The sequence below is a fragment of the Dermacentor andersoni genome, chromosome 7 (genome assembly GCF_023375885.2).
Source record: "Dermacentor andersoni chromosome 7, qqDerAnde1_hic_scaffold, whole genome shotgun sequence".
In the NCBI taxonomy this organism is placed as follows: domain Eukaryota; kingdom Metazoa; phylum Arthropoda; class Arachnida; order Ixodida; family Ixodidae; genus Dermacentor; species Dermacentor andersoni.
This window is the reverse complement of record NC_092820.1, coordinates 150,733,268-150,748,456: the sequence shown is the minus strand read 5'-3', so window position 1 is coordinate 150,748,456 and position 15,189 is coordinate 150,733,268. Positions and strand designations below refer to the sequence as shown.

The following is a 15,189-nucleotide window of genomic DNA, read 5'->3' as shown; positions in this document are numbered from 1 at the left end:
CCATCATTTTCGCGCGGTCTTCGTTGTGCCGTCGTCGCTGTTGACGTCATGTACGCCGTCGTTGTCTCCGTTGCATCGCGGTCGCGCTGCGGCCGCCCTGTATACCACTTCACGCTTCTTTCCAGTATAGCCGCCACACCGCTTAGTGCCTCAGAGTGCGTGCACACATTTAGCACGCATAAAACTCCTGCGCCTCGTTATATACTTTTCCTGAGACCAGTCGTAACTTGTAACGGACGTTGAGTCTAATTCGTTTCAACATGAAACCAGGAGCGATTATCGCAAATATCAAATTCGTGTTTTTTAGCCGGATCCGGATACCAGCGGTCACTGCTGTATGTGTACTGAAAGTTGGAAGCTGGAGGCGCCGCCCGTTTTGTTGTCGAGGTGTCTTCGATTTCGTGTGTGTCCTTTAAGCCACGAATGAGTCCTTGCACGTATACCGATTAGGCAATGGAGAAGTTGTTTTGCATTCATATCCTCGCCGCCAGCTTCCGAAAAAGAAATTCGTCTTTGATTTCTGCGAGACTTGCCTGTCCTTACGGACGACGAAACTCTGACGGTGACGTACATTGCGAATGCCACCAAATGGCGAAATTGTCCAAATTTCGAGAACATTACAACCCCTCAACCGATATTACATATTACTGTATTTGCTCACTTAAGCTGAGGTGGTTTTCATAAAAAAAAAAAACTATCTAGTAGACTAGTAGAGATAGTCATTTCGTTCGCATTCATGCAAATGCTATATGTGCTTATCCAACTGGTATGTTTAAGACGAAATAAAGCTATGCCCGTTAAATGCACATGTTTGAAATTATGTATCGGCGAAGTGTTCGTTAAATTATGCCATTATGATTCTTCCTGCGATTGCTATTTCGACTGTGAAAAGTCCAAAATGTCATGCATATTGTCCTTTAACTTTTTTTGGTCCAATTATTCGTGCAGGAATTGTAACCTTTCGCTGGAAAGATCTGACGTGGAGAAAACCAAACGACAAAGCGATCCTCAGAAAAGGTGAGTGTCGGAAACGCTAATTACATAATTTGTCGACTTTGCGCCGCCACACAAGTATGCCTCTCCCTGAAATTTCCCAATTGTCCACGCATCCTATGACATGAGTTTAAGCCTATGCATGCGCCCGAGTATTTCTGAAGCCTGCTTCTTAACGCCTATAAGTTTATAACTCATTGTGGATTGCACGAAGTGTTATTTAAGTAAACGGTGGCGACATTCTACATCATAATTACTGCGCAATGACAAGTACGTAGCACACCACGCTTCTTATACAACGCATCCAGTTTTTGGCAGCACAAGATAAAAAAAAAACTTTCACGTCATTGCCGAAAACTCAAGTGGAAATTTTTTTTCTTTATTTTTCCATGGCTTTGGACCAGTCAGGGTTAAACACGGTGGCTCACTCGCTTCATTCTTTTTTTTTTTTTTCGTCTCCTGCGTGCGAGTGAGCCTTTCCACCGACACCCAAGACTGAATCGAGTTACACTCGGCTGAACACACACACACACACGAAAAAAAAAATGAAAAACAAATGTGGCCTTTTAAGTGTAGGCAGACGCGAAATTGGATTTGAGAAGGCACCTTGATTAACGGCTGCGCACATTTTCTTCGCCCGTGCGGAAACACAATGCTACGCGTATCCTTTAATTAAAGCGCGCTAGGTGGCGTGCGCCGAAAAATCGTGAGCTCTGTTCGAGAGACGAATTGTTTTCCCTGCGGGTTGCGAGTGACCTTCCGGGCAAGCGCGTTCGCACGCTACGGGTATGGCGTCGCCTTCCCATGTGATCTGAAATGAGGCGAGACCGATTGTTCCGGTTTGTCTACCCGCTCGATTAAATCGGTGCAGCACCGTGGAAGGTGTCTGTAGTTGGCCAATAGGCGAGCATTTCTTCTATGCTGATACCAAATGTAGACGTTTTGTAGACGTCTTGCAGGTCCTGTACTTATCACAACTATAATATGTGTTTTTAGCCTATATTTGCGAGCTATCCGCGCGCGATGGACAGCAGGAGACCATATGGGCCTGGCCATACGCTTTTACTGACACTTTAATTGCACATATATTGTCAAACGTGGCAGAAAGTTTTGGCTGATCACGTTTGGATATGGTACGTGGGCTGTCAGCTTTACATCGTTCTCCGGGTAAGGTCACAGACGCAGCTTGCCCAAACTATGGCGACCGCGATGACCTCAGCGCCATATTATCACGCGCGCATTTCTTTCACCTTTCTTTTCTTCTTGACGGTGACGTTTATGACGGCATTATCACTGTTGCCGATTTGTCGCTCAGCGTAAGACGCACTTGTTATGTGGCGTTTCTTCTTCACGCATACTCTCCATCTGCTAGTAACCAAAGATGGCGATCACGATGACGTCACTGCAAGCCATCTATAGATGCAGAAGCGGACGAAGGAGAAATGACACATGGAAGATGTGTCTTCTTTGTGTGTCTTTGCGAACTTGAAGCGGAACAAGAGGGCGCTGCTGCTTTTATTTTTTTCCTACCACGCAGCAGGCATACTGAGACGCGATCTCCTAGCGAATCGCCCACAGAATATATGTATATTTTTCAATGAAGTTCTTTCCTTCGAATTTCGGCCAACAAGTGCTCCAAACTATAAGGGAAATCATTTGCGCGCGGATTGCGCTTTAGGCACACTGCCGAGACGGTTCGTTTATTTAGCCGGTCATTTAGTTTCGTTATCCGGATATTCACCACTCGCAAACAAAGGCTTTATTTGTGAGCTAATGTTGTAGAGTTCGCATTCATAACAGGAGTCAGGCAGAACGCAGGCGTAAGAAAATCTGGGAATTTAATTATTGCTAATCAAACGCGGGCGGAATCACACATTCAAAAGGAACGCACCGCGAATAAACGCATATGCGAACACTGGTGAAACGTAAGAACGATACAAAGAATGTAGACGGCAGGACTCAAGTGCAAGAAAATCTACCAACAGAACTATAGCTATAATTAAAGACGTGCAGAAAACACATAAAAAATATGGCACGTGCACTTTATCTGCTGCGCATGCTAGTGTCATCCAATCCCAAACTGGGTCATTGCGGTTGCGGAAGCGGAGCTTTATATTTAAGTAAGGGTAAGCTCGCCGCATCGCCTTAAGTCGATGCCTGTACGCCAGTCAGCCTATGACAGCAAATGTTCAGAGAGGCGAGGTGTCCAGTAGGCGACCATTTCTTCTATACTGATACGAAATATAGACGTTTTCGAGACGTCCTGTAGGTCCTCTACTTAGCATAACTATAATATGTCCTTTTAGCGCATTTGCGAGCTTTCTGACCGCGATGGACAGCAGGAGGTCTTATGTGCGTGGCCATAAGCTTTTATAGACCCTTTAATTGCACATATATTGTTATAAGATTGTCCGTGAACTTATAAAGCATTCTACGTGCAACCGTCATTTAATTCTTTAGAGCATTATTATGTTTGTTTTTTTAAATAATCCGCTCTTCGTTGCACCATCAGCAGGGCTCATTTTATATACCTGGAAAATGCTTTCGTCCTGCAGTGGGCATAAATAGGCTGCTGATGAACAATTCATGTTTATTTTACAAACACTATATACGATGTATTCTATAGACAGTGTACAGGCAATAAAAATTAATGCATATACAGCTTCCGTGGATTTGGGGATAATTCGTTTCCTATAGAGCACAAGTTTGCAAATGTTTGTGGTGAATTTTCGCCAGTTGTGAACACGTACCCTCTTGAATTAGGCCTCCAGTGGCACGGGCCAGCTCTGTAGTTTCCACGAAACTGCATGGTTTTAGTGTTGTTGAACATGGCCGTTTCATTCGGTGTGTTGTACCGTTCTCAAGACCCCCCCCCCCCTGATTGTTAGCAGCCGCGCGCGCGTTTTCGCCACGTGATTTCGAAACTATACCACTAGACCCGCGCGAGATTGCATTTCCAAGTTTGCGAGAGCAGGTGCTGCGGTTCCCACTGGGAACGCACGCGAAGTGGGGCTTGCATATAGGGAGGGGTGGGGGGTCGCTTCCTAGAGAGGTCACTTCGCTTCCCTAATTCGAAAGCACTCGGGGGAAATGCGTAGGGATAGCGGGATAAATGACGGTGTGGCTCAGAAGCGGGCTGCCCACGCTGCTGGCGCCGCGGGTCACAGAAGGTCTCGTTTCCTCGTTTGGAAGCTGGATCGCGAGGAATGTGCCGTGACTTTCTCTTGGTGCAGCTGGGAAGTATCGAATGTAGAGGGAGCTTCCGCATTCGGACCTGGCAGTGTGTATAGTAGCGGGGGATCTTGCTTTGTGTATTTTGGCAGTGACGTGACAGACACACATACACACGCACACGCACACGCACACGCACGCACACGCACGCACGCACGCACGCACACGCACGCACACACACGCACACACACGCACACACACGCACACACACACACACATACACACACACGCACACACACACACACACACACACACACACACACACCCTTCAATCTGACGGTGTTTCCCTGGAACAATCTTGAGGCATTGATCAGCAGATCTCGCGCTGGTCGGATGCCCGATGCCATTTATTTACCGTGCGTGTGCGTGCGTGCATGCCCATTTATATCGTGCGTCCAAGCAAGCTAACGTTAGCCAAACTGTTCAGCGGGAAAAATATTGAAAAATGTTGTGCCATTTACGAATTTAATAGCTAGGTATTCGGCTGTCAGACCTGACAGCCTAACACAGCAGGTCTCATAATTTTACCTTACACCGTGTTTATTTTTTTTACTCTTTTTCGCTGATCGGATTGGCTAACGTACTTGGGACACCCTATATTTGTTCCTGTGCATTCCATTTGCGTTTTAGCCCTGCTAAGAACGGCGCTGAAGCTGAACGGTGCACGCGAACTCGAACTAATCCGAACGCTGCTAGAGGGATAGGAACAAAAACAACAACATAACACTTACAGTTATACTTGAGGGAGTAAAGTACTTTATAAAATGTTAAGACATTATATCATAGAACATAGTCAACCTGAGGCACACTCACAGCGTGGTTGACTCACAGAGCCCAGCTGCATGCTGTCCATATCTTTGGAGCGTACACACAACGCCACGATTGCAAAGATCGTTTCTTCGTGTCTGTTTCTATCATTACCCTACATTCGGAAGTACTCGAAGTGCGCTATATAGGCTCACGCATTTCGTCGCGGAATGCCAATTGTTCGCACTTTTTTTTTCATTTCCCCCATCATTCTTGCCGTTCTCGGTCAACCTTTTGTGTCGAGAGCCAAGGTTGTCGGCGGGGGCATACTTTCACGTGCGTGACCAGCCTGCACCGTCCCCCCCACCCTCCTCCCCCTTTTCTCTTTCGTGTATCGTTGCCTTATACTGTACCGTGGTCGGCAAGTGCTCTGTATGCCCTCGGAACGGGTTCTGCCTTATGGCTTGCCGAAGCTCGTTTGCGCGGCGATTGATGTCGTTCGTGATTGCGATTATAGCCACCGCGCAACGAGCCCGTCGTAACCGCGTGCATTCGTACCCCTTAACGTGGCGAGATCGGCGTGAGATACCCGCCTATGTAGTCGTGCTGAGCGCAGGTCTCGCTGGCGAAAAGGGCCACGAATAAGAAACGAGAGCACAAAGTAAAAAGTCGTAGCCACCCTCGATGAAACATTCGTGCTTTCTTTTTTTTTTTCTGTTGGCTGCTCATGTCCTTTTGTTGCCTTTCCGTTCAAAGCGTCGACAGAAATTGGAGACAAGCCCTCGCTTCGCTGGCTCAGCGTATTGATACTAAGTCACGTGTATTGCTGCTAATTATTTACGCAGCTGCGGATTGTGGCAAATCTTAATATCTTTTCAATTTTTTTCCCTTCGACTCCTTAGGCATATGGCAGTGTAATCAAGGACTTCACGAAGCATTCGTGAATATATCTTCAGAAATATCTACAAAGATTCCAAAGCTACATTTTCTTTCTCCGCAAGAAATGTAGAAAAATTACCGATCAAGAAAGAGGTCAGGCAAGAAAACACAATCTCTCCAACGCTGTTGGCTCCGTGGTTTGAAGAAATATTCAAGCAATTAGACTGGGAAGTCTTAGAAGTGAGGATCAGCGGTGAATATATCAGTAACCTTCGTTTTACAGATGACATTTTCCGGCTCTGCAGCACAGGCCATGAGTTGCAACAAATGATTGATGACCTGAAGAGTAGCATATTAATCTGCAACGCTATTTAATATCAGCGTTGATGATTAATATTCAGAATACACATGTAATGTTCAATAGCCTGGCAAGGGAACGAGAACTCATGATCCCCGGTCAGGCTCTAGAGTGCGTTTAGAGGGTGCAGGGGTACGCTTATCTAAGTCAATTATTCACAGGGGACCCTGATCATGAGAAGGAAATTTTCAGAAGAATAAAGATGGGTTGGAGTCCATACGGCGGGCATTACCAAATCCTGACTGGAAGCTTACCGCTGTCGTATAAAAGAAAAGTGCACAATCATCGCATTCTACCAGTGCTAACATATGGGGAAGAAACTTGGAGGTTAACAAGGAAGCTGAAGAACAAGTTAGGGATCGCGCCAAGAGCAATGAAATGAAACATTTTAGGCGTAACGTTAAGAGACAGGAAGAGAGCGGTGTGTATCAGAGAGCAAACGGGCATAGCCGACATTATAGTTGACATTAAGAGAAAGAATGGAACTGGGCAGGCCATTTAAAGCGTAGGGCAGGTAATCTCTGGAGTGTTAGAGTTACAAAATCGGTGCCAAGGATAGAGAAGCGCAGTCGAGGACGGCAGAAAAAAGCTGGGGTGTAGAAATTAGGAAATTTGCACGCGAAAGTTGGAATCAGCTATAGTGCAAGATAGGCGTAATTGGAGATAGCTGGGAGAGGCCTTCGTCCTGCAGTGGACATACAGAATAGAATGATTGGGATGATGGTATCAATTGAATGACGCACTATGGGGCCAAGTGTATATCTATAGTGGAGAGGTTGTCGTCGTCCAGTCAACATGAAATGCGCTGATAACGATGATGATAAGGTTGATGACGATTATGTGACTTTGTACTGTACTTAGAAAACGCTTAAGATAAAGAATTACTCGAGCTGTACTAGGGAAAACACGGGGAATGCGGTAGATGGAAATTCAAGAGGATGAGCAAAACGAGAACAAGGTGAAAGCAGGAGCCAACGTTTCGACAAGTGGACTTGTGGCGAGGAAAGCATACGTCGCCTTGAAGAAGACAAGTCCACTTGTCGAAACGTTGGCTCCTGCTTTCACCTTGTTCTCGTTTTACTCATCGAGCTGTACTAGTAATTTACCCTTTTACAAACGGAAAGAAAGTCTTACTTTGAGACTTGGATGTTGTATAAGCCAGGAAAAGAGCCAACGCTAAAGACGGGTGGCGAAACCGCCTTAATGGTGCTGCCGCACCACCACCACCACGTGACACCATGAATTTAAAAAAAATATATTATGGGGTTTTACGTGCCAAAACCACTTTCTGATTATAAGGCACGCCGTAGTGGAGGACTCCGGAAATTTCGACCACCGGGGGTTTTTAACGCGCACCTAAATCGAAGTACACGAGTGTTTTCGCCTTTCACCGCCATCGAAATGTGGTCGCCGGGGCCGGGATTCGATCCCGTGACCTTGTGCTCAGCAGCCTAACACCATAGCCACTGAGCAACCACGGCGGGTCACCATGAATTTTGACGGGGATAGGCTCAAGCCTAGCTAGTCTTGTAAGGGCCTAATTGGTTCTTTTCTTTTTTCATCGGTAAAGGTGGATTTCATTACATTCTAAAATAGCCCACGAGTTAGCTTGTTTCAGTAGTTTTTCCTGAGTCTTAATGTGACGTCATCAATAAAGTCACTGAGGCCACATCGAGCACGTCATCCATGACGTCACATCGACGTACCGGCGCTGGGTCTCCGACTCGAAATTCAAGAAGAAAAAAACATCTTAATTGTCCCTTCTCTTGTACAAACAACTTGTTGCCGAAAAAGTAGCAAAGAATATAGCTAAGAAGGAATTTTAACGTGCCTATCTGATTTAACGTTTCTCTTTAGTGACCCTCGAAGGGCGTGTTAGCCTTTGCGAGGCGGTTCACGTTTAATTAACCGGTGAACGGACCGGGCGGGTGCATATGGTAAGGGTACGCAGTCGAGTCACGGTAACGCTCACATGACCGAGCTGTGTAATAGCTGTGCAGAGGTAATACAACGCAGTGCGCGGTTGAATTACGGCGGCCCCGCTGCGTATGGCGCGTGACAGCGCCGACCTTGGCGCAAATCTGTGTCGCTCATTTTGCTGCCAGCGAGATTGAAGAGTCTTTAAGCAGAGACGTCGACGCGGCGGCTCTTTATTCATGCACGCTCTCGCACGCGCGCGCACGCGCATTATGAGCGCGCGACCTGTTTCCGAGACGCCATGATGTCGACGCCGAGGCCTTAAAGGCGGACGCGAGCTGATTAACCCTGCTAGCTCGCGCAGAGGCGCATCTCGGGTCTCGCTCAATCTGCGGCAGCGGTGAAACCCGTTCCGCGGGGAGGGGGGAGGGCGATCGCTTTATACTAGTGGCGTGTGCGTGTGGTTGTGTATTACCGTTAGCGAGATACTGCGGCGCCGTGAATCCGCGCTTGCCAGTAAAAGAAGGGTGATGATAGCACGAGGTTCCACCGTGCAGGACGAGATACAGCCCAGTTCGGTGGCCCTTGTATCGAGGTTACATATATATAAGCTGTGAGGTGCGTTAAGCTGGAACTCGTGCACACTGAGACGGGCGTACGCGGCCGTATTACAAACGTAATCAGCAGCGTCATTTATATGCACGTGAATTGAGGTGAACGATTCGGCTTAGCTGGAAACCTTGTGCGCATCTTGTTAGTCCTTTTTTTTTTTTGTACCGCCTCATCTAGGATGTCCTTTCTCGCTGTCCTTTCTCGCTATCATTTCTCGCTGTCCTTTCTCGCTATCATTTCTCGCTGTCCTTTCTCGTTGTCTTTTCTCGCTGTCCTTTACTGCCGTATGCCGCTTCTCGTTTAGTCGGTATAAGGCTGAGCTAGACAGTCGAAGTGCAACCAGCAATAATGTCGTCCTTTCACTTTTTTTTTCTAATTCTCAAATAAACAACGATTTCCTGCCACTATATACTATTGTACTGTGGCTTCCCTTATACCGAAGTCTTCGTAGGCACGCCGCTGCGGCTCATTCATTGGCTGTGGCATTCTGCTTCAGAGCACTCGCGAGGTACCGGGATATACCCCGCATACGTTGCTCGGGGTCATTAAACGCCGTAATTTATTTTAACTAAAGTTCTCGTTCAATGCAAGTATGGTATTTAGAAAGGCGTTATCTGAAACCCAGTTAAAGAAAAGAAAACTTGATAAAACTTTGGTATCCTTCCTTACGTCGGAAAACAATAATAGTGGACTATACACTGTTAAAAAGGGTAAGCTAGAGCTCGCAATAGATCACCTTTCGTTCCTTGCACGTACACCGTTCAGCCGGCAATGTGTTTACACGAGACAGCATATTAAGAAATTAAAATATGCACAACGCAGCTTGCTGATTATGCAGCTCCCTAGTTTGTCTGCTCCAGCAGATCAGCGGGATGCAGTCTGTCCTTTCTATGAGGATTTTCTGTTCCTTGACTAAACACAGGGCCGCGATACGTCGCCACAGGCGCTTCTTTTTCACGTTGACGTCCTACGCATATCTAGCTCTACGCCGACAAGGATTTGCTGCGCTCAGTTTTGTTGTTGTTGTTGTTGAAGAAGAGGAAGAAGAAGAACTTTAGCATATCGGGGCCGCACTAACGCGGACGTATGCCGCAATACCGGCAGACGCAGAGGCGAGCAGAGCAGCGCTGGTGGCGACGTTGTGCGGCGGTGCCTTCAATCAGAGCGGCCAGAATTTGCAGTTGCCGTTTGTATTTCGTATACGTTAGGGCGTGCAGCGTGTCGACAACGCCACAACAATCTTGAAAGTGTTTCCATCTGGCTTCTTTTCCGAAGGTTCCGGCGAGACAACAATGATAACTCTGTCGCACTATTCGACGACGTTGCTTTCTAAATGCGGCTCTGGCGTTGCCGTCATGAGTTGTTGTACGAACACTTTCTCTTTTTAAAATTTTGTGCACAGTGATGTTGAACTGACGTGATCTTGAAAACGCCTAACGTGCCTGTAAAAACACCGTCGTGCATAAAAATCGACCGTCTAGTACTTTACATAGGTCCATGCGTGGTTCCAGCTGTGTTAATACTTGAATACACACACAAACATGAACCTCTGTCATTGACATACACTCTACAAGGTGAACCACTTCATCGCGTGACCGAGTACAAATATCTCAAAATTCTAATAACTTCTGACCTTAGTTGTAGTAGGGAAAGCCAACCAGAGATTAGGTTATATTCGACGTGTCCTTAAGCTAGCATCTCCAGCCACGAAACTGACTGCTTATAAAGTGCTCGGGCGCCCAATATTAGAATATGCATGTGAGGTGTGGGATCCGTATTTGAAAGATTCACTGGCAAAATTGGAGCAAGTTCAAAGACGTGCATTGCGGTTTATTTATTCCCGATACCGCCGGCAAGACGCCTTAACATCACTTTACGCGAGAGCAAACCTGCCCCTACTTACTGTAGGAGGAAGGAAAAACGACTTAGCCTTTTCTATTTAATCATTAATGAGCTTCTGCTTGTTGATAAGTCTCGCTACATAAATGAATCTAAGACCCGCATAGTGCGAAATAAACATAGCAGACACGTTAAGGAAAATCGATTTCACAAGCATTGCTACAAATACTCATTCTTCCTTTCGACAGCACGGGACTGGAATTGTCTCCCTGCAAACATTGTAAACGCAGGGACCCGCGAGCAGTTTTCCGAACTTTTGTCCGAATATTTTCAACAATAGCGCATATATTGCTGTATCACTGTATTCTATTGTTCCGTTCACGGCTTGCTGTATGTTGATATATTGTTACCACTGCTGTCTTGGCCCTGATGTGGACCGACAGTATCTGTAAATAAAAAAAAAACAATATAGAATAGTCTGAATAGTAATAATGAATGAACAAGATGATGAATTTATCTGTCGCACCCGTCTTCCACGCTATACCTTCCCTTTGACACATATCTTCATAAAAGTTTATCTGTTCAATATCCGTGTTCACAGGTTTAAATTTCTTGAGGCGCAATTGTGCTGCGAGATCCACCGAGAGCTTTGAGAGAGAGAGAAAACACAAAGATTAAAAGAAAACAGCTTAAACCCCATTCCGCAGAGCCTATTAAGCATAAATTTACCTACCTACATACGCGCGCTATACAGCTGTAAATGCCCGGCGCATCGTTTGGCTGTGTTCTTCACTTCGCTCGCGCGTTTGTTTATGATGTTACAAAACGCGTTTACCTTCACTTAAAACGAGCAGTTGGCGACGGGAGACAAACCACCTTGCATGCGCTGAATAAGGTGCCTCACATGCAGGTGGAGGGGACCGGAATAGGACGAAAGGGCAAAAAGAGCGAGAATGATAAAGACAGAAAGAGAAAGTGAATGTGTGTACACTCTGCTCATTTGCAAGTTTTCGCCGTTGCATCGAGAAGTATGTGCGCCAATTGGACGTTGCAACTTTGGCCCCACTTTCAAGGCACGTGCGGCAGTTGGCTGCAACGCGGCCCTCGCCCGACGCGACGGTTAGGAGAGGAGGAGGAAATATATAGAGCGTGCGGCTTTTGAAGAGACGCGCGGTCGGTCCTTGCGCCGGCTGCGGCATCAGTGTCGCTGTTAAACGTACGACCCGCTTCGACGAGAACGACTTGACAGCGCTTATAAAACACACTTGGAAGCAGGTAGTATTTCGATCTCACCCAGGATTCAACCCCCCCCCCCGTCTTCCGTCCCCCTCCTTCGTCCCCCACTCCCCCCCCCCCTCTCGGATACACACGTACAGACACCCCCTCCGGAATACGTCACACGAGCGCCGAGACAGCTGCGAAGTGCGCATCCTCTTATCGCCGCCGTCGATCCTACGGACGCGTCGCCCGATCTGTCGAGGTCTTGGCAAATCGCTCGCAGATAGCCCGCTACAATTCTCCCAGCGCTGCCATCTTTCTCCGTTCGAGTACTTTCTTTCTCTTCTTTGTTTCTTCGATTTCGTTCTCTTTTTTTACGCGATGTCCGTTCTTGAAGCGCTCTCTCTTCAGAGGTCGATGCGAGGCTTCTGTCGCTGAAGAAGTGAAGAAGGCGTGTGTCTCGGCACTGACGTTTACGTGCTTGTCGTGTTTGGACAGCCGTGAAGAAGCACGGACGACTGTCCTTTCACTTTGTTGTTGTTGTTTTCTTCGTATGTGTCGCGTTAAGTGTCCTGTCCGCCTACTGCGTGCGTGCGTGCGTGCGTACGTGTGTGCGTTTGTACAGACGCTGGCTCGGTAAGCGAGGCGGCATCGGAGCAGCTCGCAGGAAGGCTGACAGCAGTTCGTCCTGTTGTGCGAGCGTTTAACATGTCCGATTTTATTGCCGCGCGGGGAAGCCCAAATTGATCGTCTTTTATTCTGGCGGCGTCCTTTCTCTTCTTTTGCGCTCGAGCCAACAGCCTCGCTTGTGGGTTATCTGGACGCAATCCTGCCATGCCTCCCCCCCGCCCCTCCCCCAACTTCCCAGCAATACCTGCCTGTACACCCATAGCTCCTGCCATCTTGTCTTTCGATGCGTCCTCGGCTGCTTCGCTAGAATTCGCAAGGACTCTTGCTTTCTCCATTTCTCGCCGCTTTCTTTTATTGTTCTTAATTTTTTTCTTATTGTATACGTTTAGAGGTATGTGTTCGCCACGTCGTGGATGCATGGTAGCACCTGGGATGGCAGCGCGGAGTAAATATTACCGCAGGATGCGGCGCTCCGCGTTGCAGGAGTGCTCGATCCTTATAGAAACTCGGTGTATCTGCAACTTCGAGCAACACCGGGAAAGATTGAAAGTGGCAGGAGCTAGTCAGGACGCGGAGCTCGTTCGCGCAGTTTCAAACTTTCTTTTCCAGGCTTTCGCGCTTTCCTTGTCGGTGGTGAATTTAGTGTCGCCCATCCCGTCACCTCTCTGACATGCGGGTCGTGGTCCCTAAATGGTGGTATACGAAGCCGCCGGGTCGTGCTGAGTTATGTGTATCTTCCCGGCAGTCGATGCGCATTCGCGAGGTTGAACACGTACTGATGAACACTACAGCACGTTAGTGCATGGAGGGATGCCGTTTATTGGCTCGCTGTCCAACCAAAAAGAAAAAGAGCAAGCGATGCAGCCCTCCTCGCCAATGGGAAGGAAGTCGCAAATCGTGCTGAATGTAGAATGCAGCTCGATGGTCCCGAGTGACACACTACGAAATTCGGAGCGAGAACCTCGCTGTAACTCGTCGAGGGCCACAGAGAGGGGCGTACCCCATGGCAGCTCGAGAAGCAGGGACAACGTCGGTTGTACATTGGCTTTACGTTGAATGACGTTGCCTGCGGTCGTTGAGGCCGAATTCTTCGAGGGGCTATACTTTGGTCGTTTGGCGCAAAGTAAGCTTGCACTCTCGAAGATAATAACGTCGAGACCACGTGGACGCTGAAGTAGTTTTCAAGCTGACGTTCCTCTCAAATGCTCACATGAATTCGCAAGCCACATCCAAAGAACTTGAGAGGGCCATCGGAAGAAAAGAAGCTTTTACTGCTGCCTAGAGAACACACAACGCCAACCACGGTGACGGTGACAACGCCCACGTCTGACACGACGTGGTTTACATGTTGTGCGGCCAGGATAATGGGTCGTAGACTATCCAGACCTCTCTTGCGACCGTATCCTACGGGAAGGAAATGCGATGCGGAATACGTTCATTCTGTGTGGAGCAATATTATTTGAAACGTGCAGTACTTTCTTCGGATACGTACATTATGCATCCATTAGAGACATAACAATGTTCAAAATATATATTGTTATGAGGAAATACAATAGTGCGGATACCAGCGACAGACTCCACGACAGACGTAGGGAGTGATCGACCTCGTCATGCTGATATCTGTGTCGCAACTCACTACAGAGAACTGCCGACAGTGTTATCAAATCGTAAAACCACGCTCCATGCACTTGCATGGTTAGCACTTCCACTTTCTGCAAAGGCTTACATGGGGTGATATTGCAGGGCGGGAGGCAGCGACTCGCAAGGCTTGCGAGCGTTGAAGCAACGAGAAACCACGAACAACTGCAGAAGCAAGCGCCTGCTCTGTCTGATTGGCTTGCCACGAGAAATAGACCAAGCGTCGCAGGATCAACGTATCGCGACGCGAACAGAGATGTAATACATGTTGCGAATGAAACGTTCATTTTTTTTTTTTTTTAGAAAGTGAGAGAACTATTGTTTACGATGCTCTATCGGAATTTTTTGAAACCCTTAGGCTATGTTGCAAGCTGCCCCTTTCGCGGATGACGTTACTCGTTAGACAAGATCGTGGGACCGTGGTTTCAAACATCCCAGCTTCAGAAGGCCGAAGAAATGCAGCGATTCTCGAAGGCAACCTGACTCAACGGCCGTCTGTGACCCAGCGCTGTGAATTTTCATTCCGTCGGTGACTCCAGTGCGCATCCACTTCCTCGTAACCTTTTCTCGCCTTCTCTTAATTTTCTTTCTCCCGTTCCCTTGCGTAGGGTAGCCAGCTGGGCAGAGTCCTGGTTAACCTCTCTGTCCTTAGCATTCTCTCTCTCTCTTTCATTACCCTTTTAAGAAAAAAAGAAAGACGAATGAAACGCTAGGCCCGTGAACACACAGCATGCAAAACAGAAAACCATGACGGAAACTTGCCTTGAGCTGCCACCGCATTTTGCGTGAACAGTATTAGCACGAAGGGCGTGCGCAGCAAGCGCTGGAAATAAAATGAAACTTTACTGCACGCAATTCGCAATATCGCACTTACTGCAGAAATCGTGAGAGCTTCATCGGTCTCTTCTCAACACGCGCAGCATTGGAAAATTCCGTACAGCGCGTAATCATAGGCAGTTAACTTTTAATTCGTATCAAACACTTCTTCTCCAAACTCTCGCTTCATATGTGTCGTAGACATGTGATTCACTGTGCGTTTTGGAGTTTGAAGATTCTGATGTTTATCCCTTTGAGAGAGAGAGAGAGAGAGAATACGAAAAAGGCGGGGAAATTAACCAGTCGCACGT

General features: G+C 47.4%; 1 long non-coding RNA gene across 2 annotated transcripts in view; it reads left to right on the top strand.

Moving 5' to 3' along the window:
• LOC129385553 (uncharacterized) overlaps positions 1-15,189 on the top strand; it is a 449,244-nt gene that overhangs the window by 336,610 nt on the left and 97,445 nt on the right. For both annotated transcript variants that reach the window (XR_011895851.1, XR_008613022.2), the window contains exon 3: positions 949-1,017. This is a non-coding gene — a long non-coding RNA (uncharacterized lncRNA). The remainder of the gene's footprint in view (positions 1-948; positions 1,018-15,189) is intronic.